This window comes from Podarcis raffonei, chromosome 2, assembly GCF_027172205.1.
Source record: "Podarcis raffonei isolate rPodRaf1 chromosome 2, rPodRaf1.pri, whole genome shotgun sequence".
Classification (NCBI taxonomy): domain Eukaryota; kingdom Metazoa; phylum Chordata; class Lepidosauria; order Squamata; family Lacertidae; genus Podarcis; species Podarcis raffonei.
The window spans coordinates 90,708,774-90,721,872 of NC_070603.1; the positions used below are offsets into that span (position 1 = coordinate 90,708,774).

Here is a 13,099-nt window from a genome sequence, read left to right on the forward strand (position 1 = left end):
GTAGAGGGAGCAAGCTGGCAGAAGTACAGTGCATTTTGGTACATACATCGCACAGCCCTTCTGTATTCTAGCAGCTTATTCGCTCGTGTGATTTACCCTCACATGAAGGAGAGAGCAAGCCTGTATTCACTGCTCTCATTCCTGCTGACCCTCGCTATCAATACATAATCTGAAATTGTGGGGGAATGGGACAGGCGATGGGGAGGACCTTCTGTATCAACTCCCCAAGCATTTTTGAACCCTGGTCCTGCAGGGTCCTACATACACATACGCAACATGTCCCTTGCTTCAGATCTTTCCAGCACATGGGTGGTGGGGCCGGGGGGGGGCTACCCTACTCTATCCCTCATATGATATCAATTACGCAAAGCTAATCCTCACCAGCGAATGCCAGGCCACCCATTGCAACAGTTTTGCTTTGATGCCACAGCAACAAGTTGCATTTAATGTTCCCTTTTCCTTTGCGAAAGCTCTAAATCTCATCTGCTCCTTTGCAATGCCACTCTCTTTGATGTAGCTCCCTGCTTATGGAAGGCTCTTACCTGGTGCCATCATTACATATCTTTAGGCGCCAGGCAAAAACATCCCTTTGGCTTTTAATTATCTATGGCCTTTTCATGTGGGTGGGGTGTGCTGGTGGCGCAGCGGCAGCAAGAGGCCCCATTAGCTAAAGTGGTACCTCAGGTTAAGAACGGTTTCAGGTTAAGAACAGACCTCCGGAACAAATTAAGTTTGTAACCAGGTACCACTGGTTTTGGGGGGCTTTTGGGGGTGGGGGTGGGGTTATTTGGTTGTTTTTATTTTGATTATATATTTTTTGGTTTTATATTTTGATTTTGTTCTGTGAACTGCCCTGAGACCTCCGGGTATAGGGTGGTATATAAATTCAACAAACAAACAAGTTAGTTATGGGATTTCAGCAGGTCATTATGGGATATGCACTGATTGGAAAAACAAGCAGTATTTTGCAGGAGCCAACAGTTCTGAAAGCTGGATTGAGTGTGACCGCCCCAATAGCACCATGAGCACAAATCATCATGAATGCACACAAAAAAGATCTCTGAAGGGGCCTCAATCTTCCTATAAAATAATCATGGCATTTTATGGTTCTCTAGAGCTTAGGGTTGCCAACTAACCAAGAAAAACTTTGTCCCTGTGCCTTTTCACTGATTAACCATTATCACTTATCTCCTTCAAATGCCTGCACAAAGAAAGGCGTAGCTAGAGAGGCTGGCTAAAAAGCTGGCAACAATTGCAAGCCTTAGATTATAGAACATCACTCGTAATGCCCTTGCCAAAAATGATTCTCTCTACGACAAGACTTTCAGTGTACTTAGGGGTTTTTTTTTTTTAAAAAGAGCCTTCTATCCAGAAATATGGGTCTCTTTAGTTCGTGTTCCAAAGTCTCATAATAGTTGCTGGCAAGCTTTGGGAAAATGAGGGAGTAACTGAAAAAGACAAATTAGGCACAGGGGAAAGCACACTGCGGGAGATAAATAAGGAAGAAGCCTGGATTGTTATCCTGGTTTGAGTTTCTCCAGCTCCACCCATGTGCAAATGTTTCTTGAAAGAATGATGCAGTGAAATATGAGGTGAAGTTTCACAGGCTGAAAATGAGAGATGACTGTAAAAAGGCATAATCCTGCTAGATAAATTTAGATGTCTGGGTGTCTGGTGGATAAAACAGAAGAAAAATAAGCTCTACTTATCCAAATGAGAGATAACATTTATTTTTAAGATCTTTTCTTAGAAATTCATATTTGAAAAGGTGCTTGACAACGCAGCGGTGACTGGCTTCACAAGAGGAGAAGAGGGCCAAGACAATTTGTTCCAAGGAAGACTGGTCTGGGGGTGGCAACCTTAGCTGGCAATCATCACCACAATCCTAAAGCAGGACACAGACAGGAGTGGAAAACTGCCTTCTCTCATGGTGTATGCATTCATTCCTTTTGTCCATTTTTGGCTCCGAGCCAAATGGGTTTTGCAGGTTTTTGAAATAACAACAATAATAAAAAGGCGGTCTTCCTTCCTTCGTCTTTGACACTCTAGGCACAAGCTGCTTCCGTAGCACAAAATAATTTTCACCAGCTGGTATGTTAGGACAGAGAAAGCTTGGCCTCATTTGCTCTGGGAACCCCCAAGTTAGACTACTGCAATGTATTATACATGGGAGTGCCTTTGAAGGCTGTTACTAAGGGTTACTGAAGGATACAGAAGCTATTATGCCATGCTGATTGCATTGGACCTGAACTGCAGAGGGTTGGACTAGATGGCCCTTGGGGGCCCTTTCCAACTCTACAATTCAAAAGTGCTGGATTTAACCTTTTCAGGTCCTTCACAGCTAAGACTGTAGTACTTGAAAGACCACCTATACCTCCATACGTACAGTCTAGTGGCAGCTAAACTGGTGACTGGGAGCGGCCGCCGAGACCACATAACACCAGTCCTGAAATACCTGCATTGGCTCCCAGTATGTTTCCTAGCACAGTTCAAAGTGTTGGTGCTGACCTTGAAAGCCCTAAACGGCTTCAACCCAGTATACCTGAAGGAGTGTCTCCACCCCCATCGTTCAGCCCGAGCACTGAGGTCCAGCTCCGAGGGTCTTCTGGCAGTTCCCTCACTGCAAGAAATGAAGCTGCAGGGAACCAGGCAGAGGGCCTTCTCGGTAGTGGCACCCGCCCTGTGGAACGCCCTCCCATCAGATGTCAAGGAAATAAACAACTATCTGACTATTAGAAGGCATCTGAAGGCAGCCCTGTTTAGGAAAATTTTTAATGTTTGATGCTTTGTCGTGTTTTTAATATTTTGTTGGGAGCTGCCCAGAGTAGCTGGGGAAACCCAGGCAGATGAGCGGGGTATAAATACATCATCATCATCATCATCATCATCATCATGAAGAACTTCAATGGAGGACGTCCTGCAGGTATTCCTACCATCTGAAGTGGGGCAGTCATCCCAGGGGCTTTCTCAGTACTCAATACTCAGTTAGCATGGCTAATGGTCAGGGATGATGGGAGTTTCAATTTGAAACATCTGGAGGACACCAGGTTGGGTAAGACTAGTCTCATCGATGTAGGTTTTTCATTTAAGAGACAAATGGATGTCGCTCAGGAGGAGAGAATCGGCTTTGCATGGAGATTCCATGTTCCGTCTTGATATCTGCAGCTGGAGCTGGGAGAGACCCCTGCCTGAAACCCTGGAGAGAGTGTCACTGCCAGTCAGTATTGCCAATACTGAGTAGATGCACCTGCTTGGTAGAAGGTCACTTCCTAGTTACACGTGGGGGATGCGAAAAGAATCCATTGACTTGGTAAGTCTTGCTTGTCAAAACAGCCTTCGAGTGACTGCATCTAGCCTCAACATGCCTTTTGGCAACATGGCCATGCTTTTTTCATCCCTAGGTATAAGCATCTTGGTCTGCGGTGTTGTGTTGTGGTGCAGCTGTTATTACTTTGAATCCATCGTGCTTAGTTGCTAGCACAGCAAATCCAGAATTGGCTGGCACTTTTAGAAGCGGTGTTAAGAACAATTGAGTTAACTTTTGGAGGGGGAGAGGGAAATGGCCAAGTGGATAGAGTTACAGGCAGATCAACCGAGTATTCTGAACTCTGGCACCTCCCGCTGCTGAACACATGTACTAACCGGAGCCAAGAAGGACCCCTCCGAGAAAGTTATTCCACCCTTACGGGGAATCAGAATGAACTGAGACATTCTTCCCAATATTAAGCAGTTGGCTTGAAATGGATTCGAGGCTAGTTACTAGTCAGGATCTTGTGGTGTGGTATTCATGCATCCAGCAGAGTATTCTGTTGATGAATGGCTCCAAGGCACTGCCAGATACAATCACTGTTGACTGCAGAGATCCCAAAGGCGTAAGCCTCATGCAAATGGTGGCTAGCAAGCGCTACAAGACTGTGCTCCTTAGCCAATGGTTTATTTCAGCGGTCATGATACAAATGGATGCACTGCCCTTCCCAAACATCCTGAAGAAATACTAAGAGGGCCTGGGCATAAAATACAAAGAAGGGCATTGGGGAATAATTGAAAGTGAATTCTCCATAGCAGTGATGGCCCGTGTGGCGAAGTGGAACTGCAAAGCTGTCCTCTTGACCCCAGGGTCACTGCAGCATACCTGGATGGGGCTGGTCAGGGCGGCAGTGAGATCAGGACTGCACAAGTGCGCCTGCAGAGCCAACCTGGAAGCTTGCTGAATCACTTGGAAGGAGACAGATCTGGATCTACTGGTGTCTGGCAAGGATTCCCAGCCCCTATCTGTTTAACCATGGCAGCGACAAAAAACCCCACCTCTCCTTAATTATCTTGTGACTGAAGAAGTAGAAATGAAGAAAGACTGGGAGGAAACAATAATGATTTGGGGGCTCATAATGTCTGGGCTTACGTCTTTTGCACCAGCCTCTGGATGGCTGGCCTTCAAGTTATCACTAAAAACCAAACCAAACCAAAAGCAGATCCCGCAAGTCAATCTGTCCACTCAAGTCCCGCCTTCGCCTACGAGGGAAGAGAAACACAGCTTTGGGGAAACGTTCAAGAAATGGACAATCACATATTGGCAGCAATTTAGAATCCAGGCAGATCTATACTACACCCTCTGTCTAATTCTAAGTTTATTCAAGGTGTCCCTTTGGCTATCAGCTGTACTTTGTTCATTATATCATGAGTTTATTATGTTAATGAGTTTTTATCCTCATGTACACCAGTTTCCAACTAACCGTACTAGGTAGTAGACACATTTATAAAGAATTTTGAGTTGCTTTTTGAAGCAGTTCTATGGCAGTAGAAAATGAATCCCGTTAGTCACACAATGACATCCTTCCCTTTAATCTTTCTCTTGTCCCTTTAGTATCATGCTCCTAGCTGCTGGTGCCACTATTACACACACACACACACACACACACACACACACACACACAAACTTGCTTCTTTCAGGAAGTTATTTAGAAGTGCTCAGTTCATAGAAAGCTGAATGGGTCTCGCCCCTTAGTATAAAAATCTCAACCACATCACAGCAGTCCCATACAGACCAAAAATATTCTGTCTGGCAATCATTACTGCAATGCAGCTGGAGCTCAGGGTTTCCAAGTGGAGCTAAAGGCAGCCTACACATGAGTCGGTCAAGACGCCATCAGCTGCCAAACTTCCTAGGGAGTGATACTAGTCCCTTGAGAACAAGTGATGTCCAGAAGACATAGTCATTATCGTCGTGCACTCCCCACTCATCCTTAATGGTTTGCAAAGCAAATTGCTTCCATTGTTTATTACATATACCAATTTGTATTAGAGGTCTAGCGTTGCTTTGCTTCTCACCTAGGACGATGAAGAGCTCCAGAGAATTCCAAAGGTTTTGTGCTATGTTGCCACAGTTTGGTTGGGGGAATAAAAGATATTGTCCCGATGTGGGTTGGGGCATTTCCAAGTTTAAGGTCTATATAGGGCTGGGGATTCTAAGAAACATATTATGTTTGTAAGATGTTTTGATAAGACACGGTCCTAAAAAAAGAAGAAGCAGCTTTAAGTCAGTGACTACAGTTGCCAGCAAGCAAAACAAACAGACAAACATGAAAGAAAGGTTGACAACAAAGAAGCTGAGAATAAAGAGGCTTTAGAAGCACAATAATGGCATAGAACAAATAGAACTCCTGGCTATACAGTAATCCACCCAAGCCATGTTTATTTCCAATAATCTGGAAAGTCAGGTAAAGCACATGTTTTTAAAAGGTATACATATTTGCAGATATACAACACAGAGAATCTTTTGGCCGTTGAGATGAGCTAAGAAATATCACTCAGCCAGGACTCAGGAGCAGTAGCCCAAGAGAAAAGTGACTTCACATTTTTACAGAATTATATTTTGGGCAAGAGACTACTGCACAGGCAGTGCATGGACTGTATCACCAGCACCCAGTTATTGCTGTTCTTGGAGCTATTTCTCCAGACAAAGAGGTGCCAGAACTCAACTTGTTTTCTTAGAATGGCAATGACACCTACCCGAGACGTGCCAGAACTGAGTTCCGGCGAGTTCTGGCTGAACCCCCCCCCCCCGTTTGTTCCACTTTAAGCTGCAAGCGGAATAGCAGCTCTGATGCCAGATTTTGGGAATCTAAATAACGTTCTGAAGCAGGTGGGCAGTCCACCTAGCCACAAATGGTTTGTCGTGGGAGATAAAGGTAATTTTCATTGGGACTGTGGTGTTTTGAGACCAGGGAGGGGGTTCAATACTTCCTCCCCCCACCTTGCTGTACTTCCAATAATTGCCCCTTTGTAATTTAAGGGGAAGAAAATAGATGGACAAAGACACAATCAATGTGATACAATGTTCATAAAAAGGAACGATGGACCATAAAGAATAAAATGGCTGCCACAGTCTATATAGGCAATGGCTGGTCAGAAAAGCTGTGTGACAAATCATCTACTGCTAGATAAATTGTGCAGCTGTTCCACTGCGTTCAGAAAAAGAAGAAAAGTTTGTAGAAACCTGGGCTCCCCTGGGAGGAAGGGTGGGATACAAATTCAATAAATACAATAAGCAGGTTATTAAGAGGCTTATCCATCATTATATACCAGTTGTAATATCTTAACAAAAGTCGTTTCCAGGATTCTTTCAACATTCACCTTCAGAGTTGCTACATTATGTGGACAAGAGAGTTTTTTGCAGGCATCTAAAATAATGAACTCTCTCTCTTTACTACAGAATCACTCTGAGGCATCAAAGATAAACAAAGCCTTGCTTTTTGGCTCAGTTCCACACTGTTGGATAGGGTTGTTACAACTTGGGGAGATGGAGGAAGGAGGGAGAAAAAGGATCTTTCAAGCAGAGAGCTATCAAGTGTTTGTGCATAAATGTAAACAAGGCAGCATCCCTGTGGTAAAAGCCGCCGTGGATTGCATTTGGCAACCATTAGTAGCCTTAATGAATCAGTTTGTTTTCTCTATAGTGGATCAGTTACATTCATACAGAACACTGATGAGTTGGCAGGACTAGGAGGCTTGCCAAGACCAAATCTATTGGGCGGGGGGGGGGGACGGGACACAGGCAAATGAAGTTGCTAGACTTGCCCTTAATCCAATACAAATCAGGACATTCCTGTCAGGGCTGTGTCCGCTGCCTTCTACAAGCAACAGGAGAGCCTTGTCTACAGAGGTTTTTATCCTTGTTTGAACTTCTGCACGTATTCATGAATGCAAAGAGTGTGCTGTACCGAAGTTTACTTTGAGTCTAAGGTGACAAGTATGGCAAAAACAGTCTGGGTAAAATAACCAAGGACTAGGTTCAAGGCTTCACCCACTCCTAGGAACAAAACCAAGGCAAATATTTGAGGTTCAAATTGTTTCAATGCATAATAATCCCATTCACTCCTGCATTTCCTCAGCTGGGCCAAGACTGGGGATATTGTGAGAAGAGCTGAAAACACTGCAAGGATTCATTTAAGCCACTACTAAAGGATTCGTCTTCAGCACGCAAGCCAACAGGCTCCTGCCCCGAGAACTTTTAGATCGGAAAGTCATAAACACTTCTCTCTCTCTCTCCATGCTTCTGGGGTTGTGTGAAAGAAGCAGGACTGGTTCCATCGTGTCAATATGTGGAGTGACTCAAAACACCCTTTTGGAGCTCCCAGGACCTATGGGAAAGCTATCCATGCAGTCCAATCCTACCCATGCTTGCTCAGGTGCAGAGGCACCAAGTTGCCCCCAAGTTTGAGAGGGCACAGAGTGTGGGGACACACACATCACAAACATGCAAATCAAGTCATCTGAAGGAGGCTAAGTGCTCTGGAGTTGACACGTCTGCTCAGGTGTAGAGACGGGTAAATTTGTCAATTTTGGTCTCTAATTTTTCTTTTTTTTCTTTTTTTCTTTTTTTTCTTTTTTTTAATAATAATTTTTTATTAAGATTTTACAAAACAAAAGATTCATCATTTCAAAATGTAACATTTCCATAAATAAGATTCATATAAAAAGCAAAAACAGTATAAAAACAAAAATATATAGCAAAAAATAAATAAAAAGTAGAGAAAAGAAAAGAAAAATGAAAAACCCTTATTCTTAAATTTCCAAAGTTCCATACCCCTCTGTCTTGACCTCCTCACATCCCCCTTTTTTGTGTTCCTCTTTATTCCAATCCAATTCAGCAAATTCAAAACCTTATTTGAGCCATACTTAATTTTACATTCTTCTAGTTATTATGTCTTTGTTTTTAATCCATATCTCCTTTTATATACTATGACATAATAATGTTCTGTTCATAACCCCCTATCCTTTTTAACATTCTTCTTTTAAATCACCTTTAACCAAGTCACTCAAACCCTGTTACCTTTTGGTCTCTAATTTTTCCAGTCAGTTCTTCACATCAGTTTGCAATGTTTTCTAAAAAGTCCTCAATAAAATTATTCAGCATTGTAGTGTGAATTTTTGGAAAGCTTTTCCCCATACACATACACTGCATTCCTGTATGTCATTTTCACCAATGCCTGCATTTTCAGCCACACTTTCGCCTCGTACAGTACAGTGGTACCTCGGGTTACATACGCTTCAGGTTACATACGCTTCAGGTTGCAGACTCCGCTAATCCAGAAATAGTACCTCGGGTTAAGAATTTTGCTTCAGGATGAGAACAGAAAACGTGCGGCAGCAGCAGCAGCGGGAGGCCCCATTAGCTAAAGTGGTGCTTCAGGTTCAGAACAGTTTCAGGTTAAGAACAGACCTCTGGAACGAATTAAGTTCTTAAATAGAGGTACCACTGTATATGCATTGCACACAGTACTTGGCCACAGAACTGCGCTGCAAAACTTGAAGAAGTGCAAATTCCAAAGGACGCCTGTGTCTCGGTTCACATATTATTTCGGAAAGTGCGAATCAGAGAGATTCACCTTTAAATGTGAACCAAATCAAATGCATTGCCCATTCCTACTCAGAAGTAAACTTAGAAATATCAGCTGCCTGTGAAAAACATCCTAATGGCACAGTAGCTTTATTTCCACATGTCAGCATTGTTTACAATAGAGTTCAACATTTTGCAGCATGTGACAGGAGTGGACAACATCGGCTAGGATCCAACAGATAAGTAAATTCTGTTGCATGTTCATGTTCTACTAACAGCATTCTAGCAAATCCACAGATACGGATTTCAGAACTGGTCACAAAATTCTGTCAAAATTTTTGAGGTAAAATTTCAGGACATTAATATTCACAATTTTGAAACTGAAAATTTTCTGGGTTGTTTTTTTAAAAATAATAATAATTGTGAAATAGCGTTCAAGCACCACAACATTTGTTCCAAGCAGTGTAAAGCATATCTTATGCAGGCCAAAATTTAGCATGCTATTACTATGTCCAGACACAACCATGGTCTTGGTGGGCCTTTGCAAATGTCCAGGGTGTTTTGACCTTTGTGGACCGGTCAGCGAATTGCAATGGATTAAAAACTCAGGGTTACTGTTATTACTATTATGGAATGCATTGGATGCTGTGCAGTTTTATTCTAAGTTACAGCACATTTACATTCTCTCTCTTTGCAGTTCACTGCTGTAGATAGCCTTCTTGGGGGAAAACGAGTTGCTAAATGCTCTGCAGTGGGCAGAATTCAAAGCCTGAAGGAATTAGAGCTTGCTTTGTATATTCCACTAGGCAAACCCCAGAAGAGCCCAACAGTTATGAGTATACAAAATAAACACAGAATGGGCTTCCAGGTTCTCTCCTCATTGCTTCAAAGAGAATATAAATATTCCCACGGTTTCTTGTATATAATATTTCTTTAAAGGGGGAAGCAAGGGTGTATCAGTTCTGCATTGTTTATCAGGGCTCTCCTTGTTATGACTAGTGAGCAATTGTCAGGTCATTCAGCATTTCCACACCCAACCATGTGTCCGTACTAGTAACTGATGCTCCTCCTCTTCTAAAACCAGAGATAGGAGCTGCTGGTGAACTATGTAGGGATCAACACCCTCAGACACATGACATCCAGTCTCTTTCCCCCTCCAAACAAGTCATTAGGTTTGCAGTCATAAGGTTAACAGGCATCAGCTGGAATTAGTGGCCAATCCAGATTAACACTGTACCACTCTTAACGTTGCGCTGCTCCAATATGGAGCCAGGGGCAGTATTCCACTAAAGGATGAGTACTAGCACAATGTAGCTTTCACTGCCCTGTCCCCCACAAAAAACAACACCCCCAAATCTGGTCTAAATGATTGGGGAAACCCCTGGAAGAGATTTAGGAGGTGCACGGGAAGAATGAGGGAGAACGTTCTGTTGCACAAGAAAATCCTTGCCCAAAATCCACTTCCAACCAACATACTATCCTGTTCATGCACCATTTCATATTCTTCTCTTATGCAATAGAGATTTCGATTCCAATTTCCCATGAATTAAAAAAAGGAAAAAATTGGAAATATCATTGGAGAGTGGGGGGAAACTGGAAAAGGCATGCAAAGGCAGCAAGTTCACAAAATGGTAAGACATTCTTGCTGATTTCTTGTTCGGCCAGAAATAATTGACTGCTCATTTATCAGTATCCCCCAGCAGGCACTCTCTCTAAGAGAAACTCAAGAATTAGAGATAGCAGATTTGATTGTGAATTTTTAGAAACTACCAAACCTAGAGCAAGGTTCAGTGCCATCAGAATTATTTGGAAGCACCCCGTTTGACAGTGGTACTAGAAGGTGAAGACAGTTTTGCCAAAGAAACACTTATTTTGGCTATAGGCACACCCACACCAATGTCCAAGAAAACTAATCCAAGTGTATCTGCCAGATTTCAGCATCCCTTCAGTGTGACCAAGATATAACAGTGCAAAAGTCTCTGCAAATATTATGCCCTTCCAAGCACAAATACTTGGCAGGATTCTTTTCGCAGGCAACAATGTGTGAATTCATGATAAGCAGGGGCAGGGGCAGGCTTTTAAAAATAGAGTAGAAAGATCTCCCACCCAACCCTGTATTAATTGGATTTAAAACTGGTATTTCAAAAAAGAAAAAGAAATGGACCTGGACTCCAAAAAGAGAACAAGAGAGGGATAGGTGGCAATTTGCTTGCGGCAAAATTCAAGGATATTCTAAATACAGAAACACACAGAGCCAATGGGTACCTGGGGTCTCTAAACTTAATCTCAGAAGAGGAAAGAGGACACTCAAGTATACTGTTGGACTAGGGAAACCCCCTCTGTGATTTGCTTGCTGGGAACTTTAAGAACAAAGATTGTACCAAACTAAATTCTACTCAAGAGTAGACCCACTGAAATAGTTAACCATGTTCACCTATTTCAACGGGTCTACTTTGAGCAGGAGAAGGCTGATTGCCGAAGAATTGATTCTTTTGAATTATGGTGCTGGAGGAGACTCTTGAGTGTCCCATGGACTGCAAGAAGATCAAACCTCTCCATTCTGAAGGAATTCAGCCCTGAGTGCTCACTGGAAGGACAGATCCTGAAGCTGAGGCTCCAATACTTTGGCCACCTCATGAGAAGAGAAGACTCCTTGGAAAAGACCCTGATGTTGGGAAAGATAGAGGGCACAAGGAGAAGGGGACGACAGAGGACGAGATGGTTGGATAGTGTTCGCAAAGCTACCAGCATGAGTTTGACCAAACTGCGGGAGGCAGTGGAAGACAGAAGTGCCTGGTGTGCTCTGGTCCATGGGGTCACGAAGAGTCGGACACAACTAAACGACTAAACAACAACAACTTTGAGCAGGTGCAACTTCAAGTCATTTGCCTTTGAAGTGAGCTTGACGCCTTCACTGAGGCAGGTTTCCAAATGCTCCATGAAGACTTGCTTAGCAAGATCAACTTTGAGTTCTTGCCTTCAAAACCTTTCCAATGTCTGGAGCCCTCAACTGATTAGAACAAATATTCCCAACTTTCCTCCACCCCGCCCTATGGACCACTGGAAAATTGCCGGTGGTCTTGATGGACCACTTAATGGTTTTTCTACCTGTTGTAGCAATTGCACCATGCCAAATGCTGGATATTTTTAGCTATAATTTTATTGCTTCTCCCCTCCAGACATACTATATTTTATTGTACTACAGTTTGAAATCCATAAAATTGTAATACCCTATAACTTAACATTAATAAGACTATTTAATCTCCCAACCTAACCACAAATCCACAGACACACCACTGAACTACCTGAATGAAGCTCACAGGCTACTGATTAGAAGGCTAAAGGAAGAATTATGATCTACTGTTGTATTAGCTTCTGGGTGGCCAATTGGGTCAGGAGCAGATCAGGGGTAGGGAAGAGCAATGCTGTGACACAAAATCAGTAGACTAAATCAAGAGGATGCCCCAGGCTGCCAGTTTTAAAACCCCACTTAGAACTGGCACATAGCAGTTTCCAACAACAGAATCCATGGCACAGAACCCAGTAGTTTAAATAGCAGTTGAGTGGCTTTCCTAGTGGTAAAGCCATGCTTGGTTCTCAAACTAATGGAAATCTGCGTTCCTCAGAAATCCTCTGTGTGTACATGCAAATATTTCAGTCAGAATCAAGATGCATAAATAGCATCACAGACGTACCTTGGAAATCAAACAGAATCTGTTCTGGAAGTCCATTTGACTTCCAAAACGTTTGACTTCCAAGGCAAAGCTTCCGATTGGCTGCAGGAGCATCCTGCAGCCAATCAGAAGCAGCAGAAGCCATGCCGGACATTTGGTTTCCAAAAATCATTCGAAAACTGGAACAATCACTTCTGGTTTCTGATCGTTCGGGAGCTAAAACGTTCGAGCTTACAGGCATTCAGCTTCTGGGGTTCCACTGTATATCCTGCAGGTTGTTAAGAGTAAAGTAAATCTGTTTTAAGGGTTCTGGATAGGAAGCCCTCAGAAAGACACATCCACAAATGCTAGCACCAAGGAGCACATCTGGCTATAAGCTAAATAGTGCCCCTGGCAAGTCACACCATTGACACCCCATTTGTTCAATTTTTTATTTTTCATTGCATTTAGAACCCACTTGTACATGACTGACCCCCATCATCCAATTTCCCTCAGTGGATCAGATCACATCCATTCACAGTTTCTTCAAATGCACACTGTTGAAAAATGGAGTCTAGAGTCTTAACTTTTCCCATGCATCAAAACAAAA

General features: G+C 43.0%; 1 protein-coding gene across 1 annotated transcript in view; it reads right to left on the minus strand.

Annotated features, from left to right (window-relative positions):
• The window catches only part of LMCD1 (LIM and cysteine rich domains 1), a 52,311-nt gene that overhangs the window by 31,549 nt on the left and 7,663 nt on the right, over positions 1-13,099 (minus strand). The gene's annotated exons all lie outside the window — the stretch shown is intronic.